This window comes from Lytechinus pictus, chromosome 14 (genome assembly GCF_037042905.1).
Source record: "Lytechinus pictus isolate F3 Inbred chromosome 14, Lp3.0, whole genome shotgun sequence".
Classification (NCBI taxonomy): domain Eukaryota; kingdom Metazoa; phylum Echinodermata; class Echinoidea; order Temnopleuroida; family Toxopneustidae; genus Lytechinus; species Lytechinus pictus.
This window is the reverse complement of record NC_087258.1, coordinates 897,940-907,864: the sequence shown is the minus strand read 5'-3', so window position 1 is coordinate 907,864 and position 9,925 is coordinate 897,940. Positions and strand designations below refer to the sequence as shown.

The 9,925-nt window shown below is 37.8% G+C and overlaps 1 long non-coding RNA gene across 1 annotated transcript; it reads left to right on the top strand.

Moving 5' to 3' along the window:
- The first annotated feature begins 318 nt into the window (after window positions 1–318).
- LOC129283002 (uncharacterized) lies at window positions 319–7,595 on the top strand. The gene is made up of 3 exons (XR_010295719.1): window positions 319–498; window positions 4,368–4,484; window positions 5,021–7,595. It is a non-coding gene; the product is annotated as an uncharacterized LOC129283002 (long non-coding RNA).
- Window positions 7,596–9,925: the final 2,330 nt, after the last annotated feature.

The following is a 9,925-nucleotide window of genomic DNA, read 5'->3' as shown; positions in this document are numbered from 1 at the left end:
GGAAAGAAAAAAAAGAAAGACATGGAATTATAGAACAGAAAAAAATTGAGCAAAATGATTTTTTTCATAGATCCTTTCAAAGGATAAGCAGTGGCAAAAATCGACTGCATGGTTAATTGCCAACCCAGAACCAATCAAGAAAAAGACACCCCTGATTTGGTCTTACATGCAATTCACTCCTCCCCCATATCGGGATGTATCTTGGCTAAGAATAAGCCCCCTCCCCCTGATTTGGTCTTGATTTACCCCCCCCCCCCCAATATCGGGATGTGTTGGCTGCGCTGCTAGCTAGCTCGCTCTATGTACGGTATGTAAGTGTTGTTCTCGCACGCGCGCGCGCACGTACGCATGTAACCGCCAATTGCAATATTTGAAAAAAGAACCCGATCAACCACTGTCTTGCTGTTCAGAAGTCCGTCTATAATTCATCATAAACTAAAGGAACACAGGTCAGATTCGGACAACGACTTCAAATTCATTCGCAGAATACGCTAAACAGTAAGTTAGATAACAATTTTCTTTGATATTGTTTTCGTAGTTAGTGGCTCGGCCTGATTTTCTAGAATGTTACTGTTAGTGTTACTGTTAGATGTCGTTGTACTGCCACGGGGTTTCACTGCCACCGTACCGCCACTGCCCCGTTGGCGCGGGCCGGGACACGCGTGTCTCTGGCGAAATGGATTATGGGGTGCGTTAATATGCTTTGTAATTGTATTGGCTGAGGTGAGCTGAGCCGAGCATTGTCATTGAGTAGTAATTCGCTCGTATGGCCTGATATCTATTGTCAATGTTTTACAAAACCATCTCTGAATACCGGTATGAATTTATGAATGAATGACTTGTTAAATTAATGCTGTACAGTGCAGTACTGTCATGACATTGACTGTCAAAGTGTCAATTAGGCCATTGGTTACTGCACAACATTGACATTGTTTCACTGAAATGGAAACCTTATTGCTCTGGAATGAGGCCTATAATTTGTTGTTGTTGGTAGATAATGTTGGTAAATTAAGATGACATGGACATGGTAGTATTCAGGTGAAACATGGTAAGGTGTCCTAAATTTTAAAACATAAAGTAAAGCCTTAAAGGCTACGCAGGCCCTAAAAAGCTACGCACCACTTATTGCGCATGCAATTTCAATGGTAAAATGTGCACTTTGTGTGCGGAACTGTGACTGGAGAGAGTGACAAACGATTCCTATTCAATTTTTCTAGAGAGACTGCAATAATTATTCAGAGAAAACCTACAACTGTTTGGAATTAACATATTTTAGAAATTGAGGCAGAGAAATATTCCATGATAAATCAAGAAGTGTTCTGAAAACATGGCGGGATTTTGGTATTAGTGAGTTATGTGATATTTTCTTCTTGGTTAGGCCTAAGGTTTTTTAGAATATTTATTACATATGAATACGATATAATTTGTTCAAATATAAAAATTGGCATAGTTTTTGACGTTTGTAAACAAAATTCGTAGTTTACATGTATATGTAAATGTATCCCCTCCCCCAAAAGGGCCTATACTAATCTGAACTCAGCCATGCCAGCTGACTAAAATCACAATTTCTGAATTTTTTCCTTGGGATTTTTCCGTGGGATTGGGCACTAATTTCTCACCGACCAACTTTGAGCAAAATTCACCACCAAATGTTGTTCTCAAATGTCATATCAAGTCTGAATTGCATTTGAATGTCCATATGCCTACGGCTTTTCCGAATATCGGGAACAGCTGTATATCGGCTTCGATCTCTACGTCATTGTGTGAATCCTCATGCGTTGCTTTGCCGTAATTTTTATATGGACTGAAGTTCGTAACCAAATCATGCAAACTGCCGCAGGCAAATCTTTTGGTCGCTAACTTCAGTTCTTATAAATAATGGCAGAGCCAAGCAAAGTGATGTCTGACTGAGAATTTGAACGATAACGTTATGTTTAATGTTGGGGCCCGCAAAGATAACCTGGCTTGAGCCCGGACCGCAAGGTTTAGCAAAAAAAATTCTGGGTCCTGGATCGGCCCGGAACTCGGAGCCACCGCTCAACACCGCTGCTGCAGCCCTAAGAAAAACCTGGGCCCGTTAATCCCTAATGCACTTTCGTACCCTGCGATGTTAGCGAACTAATTTAACCTAAATATTTGTCCGAATCAATTCACTGAGCATCAGGAACATCTTTATTCCGGCTTCCACCATGATTTCATCATTCGAGTTATCAGATTTAGGGTCTCACTCCACCGTATATTTATTTGGATATTTGCTGAAGTTTGCGATTACAACGCGCAAACACGAAGTCAACAGTGTTGCTGCCCTCTGCGTTCGTTTGGCAAAATCTGACTAAGAATTTTAACTAAGACGTCGAGATCAAAGCTAAATTAATGCTGTTTCCACTGCTCAAAGTGGCTGAAATTCATGTAAAGGATAAATTAAGTTAGATTATTCGAGAAAATAGATGAGCTTGGTTCTTGAATAGTGGTAAATGGTCACATTATCTTGGTGTTTATTTGGTATTTTTCGGAGACATAACAGCTTCTGATCTTCGCTGTTTTGGCTCTCAACCCGGACTGGCTTGGCCTGGGGAAATTCCCCCCAACTCACTGGTCTCTGAATTCCACCCCGGCATGGCTCCCACCATTACGATAACATCGGGAATGGAGCCAAAATACCGCCGTTCCCGATCGTGATGTTTGGAAAAATGGGCATACTGTGTATTGACCTCAAAATGTGTGTAGACAATTTCTGGTGGAAAATTTTGTTAATTATATTTTTTTAAATTAAGTTTGTCCTGTGATCACTTTTTATCTGTGTTTATTTATTTACTGATCAAAAACTTGCCCAAAATAATGTCTAGAATTCACCCACTGGCATATGATTGTCCAGGGACGGATCCTGGATTTCTCAAGGGGGGGGGGCACATTTTCCCAGGAAACTTGAACAAGCACAAAAAAAGAGATCTTTACTTGTGTATGAGACAATTACCGTGTTTACACTTGATCGGCTTTTGGTTTATCTTGCACTGCATTTACACGCTGTTACAGCTTGCGGTGCAGAATCGGCTCGCGTGTCAAAAACCTCAATTGATACGCTCACCAATAATATACGTCATAATAAAGACAACGCTGGATCCGTGCGTTTACAATTATGTCACAATGGTAAAGTAAATGAAATGCGCACCAATTGCCGATGCAGAATCGGCTTTCTGTTTACACGTAGTAAAAAAGCCGATTCTGCATCGGCTCGCAGTTCTGAACCTACTACTTTGGTGGTGCAAATTCCTGATTCTGAACCGCGAGCCGATGCAAGTTAATCGTGTTTTACACGCTATGAAAAAGCCGATTAAGTGTAAACACGGTATATATTTCCGTTAGAAATATTTGCTGTAACTTTCAAAAGGAGGGACACACTTGTGTAAAGACGCCATATTTACATTAAACACATTGGCCCGAATTCACAAAGGTGGTTTTGAAAACCCACGGTTGAGTCCATGGTGTATGCAGATTTCCTGTATAAATTACGCTTAATTTAGCACATATCTGGCGCGTGTATGAAAAATGTCCAATTCTGATGCGCGCTTTTGTCGCAGTGCGCCAAATTGACGCCTGTTACCATGGTTAGATACGCTATTTTATTCATGAGTCCACTGTTTGAAGAGTGGACTCATTAATTCAAAACAGTGGACTCGTGATTGAAATAGCGTGGATAACCACGGCAACAGGCGTCAATTTGGCGCACTGTGACAAAAGCGCGCATCAGCATTGGACATATTTTTATATACGCTGTAAATAAGCGTAATTTATACAGGAAATCTCCATAAAACATGGACTCAACCGGGGTTTTCAAAACCACCTTTTTGAATTCGGGCCATTGAATGACTATTGCTCAAGGGGGGGGGGGGCACAGGTCAATTGTGCCCATCTGGATCCGTTACTGTGATTGTCAATACCAAGAAAAAAAAATCATATTGAATGTTATCAATTAATTGATTAGGCCTACCTTTTGAAAACTGCTGCTCTGGAAATATGACTTCAGATCATTCTTTTTCTATTAGATAATTTTCTCTTGCATACCTACATGATTGCTGATCAAAACACGTTACGCAGCAGAGTAACTGTGTTATATTGATCTATATTTCCAGCATGCACACACAGAAAATCTTTGGTGGGGGAATTTTATTTCTGTGACATCAATTTCAAACATATTTTCAAGTGAATTTGCTGCATATGTTAAAATAAAAATTATCATGATGCTGTATATGAGTGAATCATTGCATTTTGGAGCTTAAAGAAAGTTTTACTATATTAGTATTATATTTTTGTTTTTATCTGCACATGCATATTTTCCAACACTCAAATTGAAATTTATTTCATTTAAGATTGGACGACGGATACACTGGATGATAATGTAGATGGTCCAGGATTATCTGGGAAGGAAACTACAGGTGTTGAACACAGAAAACCGTTTACAAGAAAACAACTGGAGTTTGTGAAAGGTAATTGTGTAAGAATTCACTTCAGTGGAAAAAATTGCAAAGCTTCATTAAATAAAACAGATTGTACTCCTGCAGTGGCATAGCTGAAAAAAAAAACTTGTGAGGAATGGTAAAAATACTGAAAAAGACCAAATGTCATCCCCGTTTAAAGGATTACACGTCCTTTCTAACACCCCCCCCCCTGGAAAAAAATCAATATGCTGGCGGGGGGGGGGGTGGACACTTTGGCCCCAGGTATGCATGTGGTATGGTATTTGTCATCATTTGGGCAACCTCCCATTAATATAACAGGTTATTTTCTGCTAATCTATGGTTAAACATGAATTTCTTTATCATATTGTACAAAATGTTTTGTTGATATTTGTTAATTGGTACTATTCAATTGAAGAGTAGTGTATTATGCAAATGTCTCGATATTTTAGAAAAATATATCAATTTCTCAAGAAAGCTTGCACGCACGACAAGCATTGATGTTTTGAACCCGTAGCTGACATACTGTCCTTTGCATTGTTTTCATCCCATATTCCTTATTACAGCTGCAAGAAATTAATCTTGCCGGGTACGCATTCACTTCACCTTGGTCGAGTGCAGCACAGTGGATAAATGTGTTGCTGAAGGAAAACACCATTGCTAGGATTCAAACCCACGACACTCTGTTGAAAGGTGAGAGTCAGAACCACTAGACCACGACGCACCCACAGTTAACAAGCTGATGTCATACCCCCACTTGTTCTTTTGTATTTTATAACAAGAAGTCATGTTTATTCACATTTTGACCTCCAAGAACTAAAAAGTGGAGTGAAGATTTATTTAATGTAAACACATGCATTGCTTGAAATCATTTTATGCTACGTGGGACATATCATACACACGTGTACGAAAATATGAAATTATTATGATTTCATTTTATAACATAAGCCTAACACATATTCCTGACGATCATGTGCACATTCCAGTAATTTTTCCCAAAATGTTGCTAAACCTTCAAATCAAAGACTTTGTTATCAGATTTTAACGAAATTGTCAACATTATGCTTTTCTGATTAATTCTCTTCCTACCTAAATCTCCCCTTTCCTCATGCTTTCTTTCTATGGTCCCCTTCATTCTCCTTATAACTATGTTATATGTAAAATGTAACCGGTCGTCCAACCCATTTGATTGAAGGGCTAGGTACTCTAGACTGAAAGTTATGTGATTTAAATTCAAAGAGTACATCAGACAAAAAAAACACTGAAAATTTCATCAAAATTGAATGAGGATTAACGAAATTATGACGAATTAAAGTTGTTATTTTTTGGTAAAACTGTTCTCTGCAAGTCCTCATGAATATACAAGATCCCAATTTATATATTTTTTTGTATTATATGAATTCAAATTTTGTCCAAGCTACAATGTAGGTTGTAAAAAATTACGATTGACTACTGATATACTGTGTAAGACAAAAATTATATTATTTCTCACACATAGTTGAGTTATTCATCTGATTCAACACAACAAAAATAGACAACAAAGAAATAAGTGGGAATCTTGTATATTTGAACTATGGGAAATAGTTAAAAAATAGATGTGCTACTAAGAATTATTTTCTATATGATTTGCAAAATATTTAAAAAAGATGTCGCTATTTTTCTTGGTTTTTTTTCTATTTTCATGATATATTCTTTATCATTCTATTATTCTATATATTCTATTTTTGATATAGATATTATTTATTTCTTTATGTATCTTTAATGTATTTATGATAAACTTTTGGCATGTTTCTACAGAAAATCATTAAAAACGATTTATCTTTTCCGGACTCGAAAAACCTTATCGCCCTTAAACCAACCTGCTTCTACAAACCGAATAATCTGATTAACTCGCTTTTCGCGTTGCAAATACGGCGGAAATCGGAAAATTCAACCTATAACCTCACGTTGCATTGTACATATGTCCAAAATTGCATCTTCTTAGGAAAATTTTCAAAATTTGTGGTAGATCTCACTCAATGTAGCAGGTATACGTGTTGCACGATCAGCTGGCGAGATCGAAAAGGCCAGAATGTGCAAATTTATGTACTGCGAAATTGCACTTCCGGGATTAAGCACTTCCGCCAGACACGATACGCTATTTTGCCGTGTGTTTTTACAGAAAAGTTAAACGGATTAACATGGCAATAACCACCTCTCAGAGATGGTTATGAGAAACCATATTTTGCTTGAAGCAGTTTATCAATAAACCGCATCGCGTCTGTTTCTACAAAATTCTACAGGAAAGTTTTCCGGGATTCTGGATACTTACGCGGGTAATACCTTTTAACGATTCTATGTAGAAACACGCCGTTTGATATATCTTTTAGGTGAAAAGAAAATAGAGAAATATTAGGAGGTTCTATTTTTATGGGGGTACTATTTTCCCCCCTTTTGGGGATATTTATTTCCTCTAAGTTTGGTACTCTTTACCTTTAATCATTTGGCCATGTGAAGGCTATCACACATTTTGAGTTTAATCTTCGAAATTTGGTGTTCATCAGTTTGTTGTCCAAACTCTGTCTTACATTTAGATTTGTTTATAGGAAGATTAACATAATATCTATGTGGAGTGCAATCATTGACCTCTTGTAGAGTCGTGCAGTCACATGTATTCATAATGCTGGTGCTTTTATGCCATACATGTACTTGTCAATACTGGGTTCCACTCTTTTGTACTTGAACTTATTAGTAAAAAAAATATTTTATTAATGTCATTGAAGTAGCTGTGTGAAAGCAATTACACACAACAGATTTAAAATCAAGGTTATTGTATTAACCTTGTATCAGTATCAGGTATCAGGTATCAAGTATCGGGTTTGTTTGCAGAACAGTGGTTTTGCCAAGTACTCAATCCACGTAAAAAGCCATCAGAGAGAACATGTTTATTCTTGGAAATTTTATTAATTTGTTGTGTTTTTCAATTAAACTCTGTCTTGATACATGTTTATTTTAGATACCAAGATTGACAGAGTATAGATGTCAACGAGGAGCAAAGTCATATATATTCATAACTTATGTGCTTTAATTATAAAGTCTATACTTGTGAATACTGTGTTCCATTTATGCTGTACTTAAACTTCTTATAGTAAAAACATTTGACGTTCTTGAAATTACTGTTTTCATCATTTTTTTCTTGTGCATACTTAATCCATTATCAAACCTACCATTAACCCGAGCTATATATGCTGTTCACCATTGGTCTACCATTCACTGTACTTTATTGGCCTACTATACATTGTACACCTTTGGTCTACTGTCTATCATTCAGTGTAAACCATTGGTCTACCATTCACAGTACACTTGTGGTCTATAATGTATGGCCAATGGTGTAAATTGAATGGTTGACCAATGGTATAGAGTGTATGGTATGACAATGGTGTACAGTGAACGGTAGGCCAATGGTGTACGGTAAATGGTAGGTCAACGGTGTATGGTAAGCCAATGGTGTACGGTGATTGGTAGGTCAATGGTGTATGGTGTATGGTAGGCCAATGGTGAACTGTAAATGGTAGGTCAATGGTGTGCGGTGTATGGTAGGCCAATGGTGTACAATGTATGGTAGGTCAATGGTGTATGGTGAATGGTAGGGCAATGGTGAACGGTGTATGGTGAATGGTGTACGGTGAATGGTACGCGAATGGTGTACGGTGAATGGTAGGTGTACGGTGTATGGTGAATGGTAGGCGAATGGTTTATGGTGAATGGTACGCGAATGGTGTACGGTGAATGGTAGGTGTACGGTGTATGGTGAATGGTAGGCGAATGGTGTATGGTGAATGGTGTACGGTGAATGGTACGCGAATGGTGTACGGTGAATGGGTCAACGGTGTATGGTGAATGGTAGGTGAATGGTGTATGGTGAATGGTGTAAGGTGAATGGTAGACCAATGGTGTCCAGTGAACGGTGGCTGAATGGTAAATGGTAGGCCAGTGAATGGTGGCTGAATGGTGGTCAATGGTAAACCTGTCTATAGTGGCCATGGTAGATCAATGGTGAATGGTGTTTGATCAATGGTATATGAATGGTAAATGGTGCTCATGAATATGGTAATAGTAACGTCCCAATTATTTAAATTAGTTTGAATGGTATACCATTGGGGCTTGAATGGTATACCATTGGTGTATGATGGGTGCTGTGCGAATGGTATTCCAAGTATATCAATGGTGTTTCAATGGTGTATGGTGTATGGTATTTCAATGGTATACCATTCAATTTTTTTTATAAGGGAGGGGCCGCAGAATGGTTTTCAAAGTGAGGGGGGGGGGGGGCTGAGTCAAATGTTTTATTTTTTTTGGGGGGGGGGTGACCATGCAAAAAATCACAATCAAATGGTCATTTTTACTTTTTTGAACACGGTTATGGAAAAAAGCAGGGGCTGGAGCCCCCCCCCCTCACTTCCGCGACCCCTGAAATGTATAATCCTATACGTACTATTCAATATAGTGCGAGTGATGCGCGAGTTAAAATTTTTCGTAAATGTCATATTTTGTCCTGAAAATAAAACATCTAACTAATAACTATACTGCAAATACGAAGCACGAGCAGATTTTTTTTTCATATATATTCTGGCCTGATAAACAAGGGACCTGTTCTGATTGTAGTATTGAAGACGATACATAGGCCTATATAATTATGATGGCCTATTTCAAGAATGGAATAATGCGAGCGCGAAGTGCGGGCTGAACATTTTTGACATTCCAACAAGAAAATTGACATTCTAAGCATTAATCCTGAACTGAATAGGTATATAACTAGACAATACGAGCGATAAGCGCGATGGGGAAAATTAAGATTTAGAGCTAAAAACGGGACACTAGTTCATGTTTTGTAAGGCGTGAAGATGGGTAATTAGGCATCTTCCTACGTAATGCGAGCGGGAAGTGCGAGCAGAATTCTAATCTGAAAACTATTTCAAACACTGAAAATGAAACTGACTGGATGTGGATCGCACTCAATAAATGATTCAAGCGCGAAGCTCGAGCGGATATTTTTCGGAAATTATTCTGACCTAGGACGGGAACATTCTAAGGACATTTTGTCATATGAAAATAGAAATTATCTACCTATTAAGTGTCCCCAAGCGCGAGATGAAAATTCTTTCAATTATAAAAAAAGACAATATAGTTATTAGCAATTCATGAAATGTTATTGTTATTATCTTATTTATTACTCTAATAAGCCCAATAAGAGCGAGAAATTTGTTAATATCAATTTCTGAAAACTGGATATTCTAAGTATTTTTCTATTTATGAATAGAAGGCATTGGTTGATATATCTTTAACAATTAATGCGAGCGCAAATCACGAACCGATTTTTTTTAAAATAAATTGTCATGAAAAGGGATTTTAAATAGTTTGTTATAGAGATAAATAACTAACCAATCGAAATGTGAGCGCGCAGCGCTAGCTGATAGGTTTTGACAATCAGA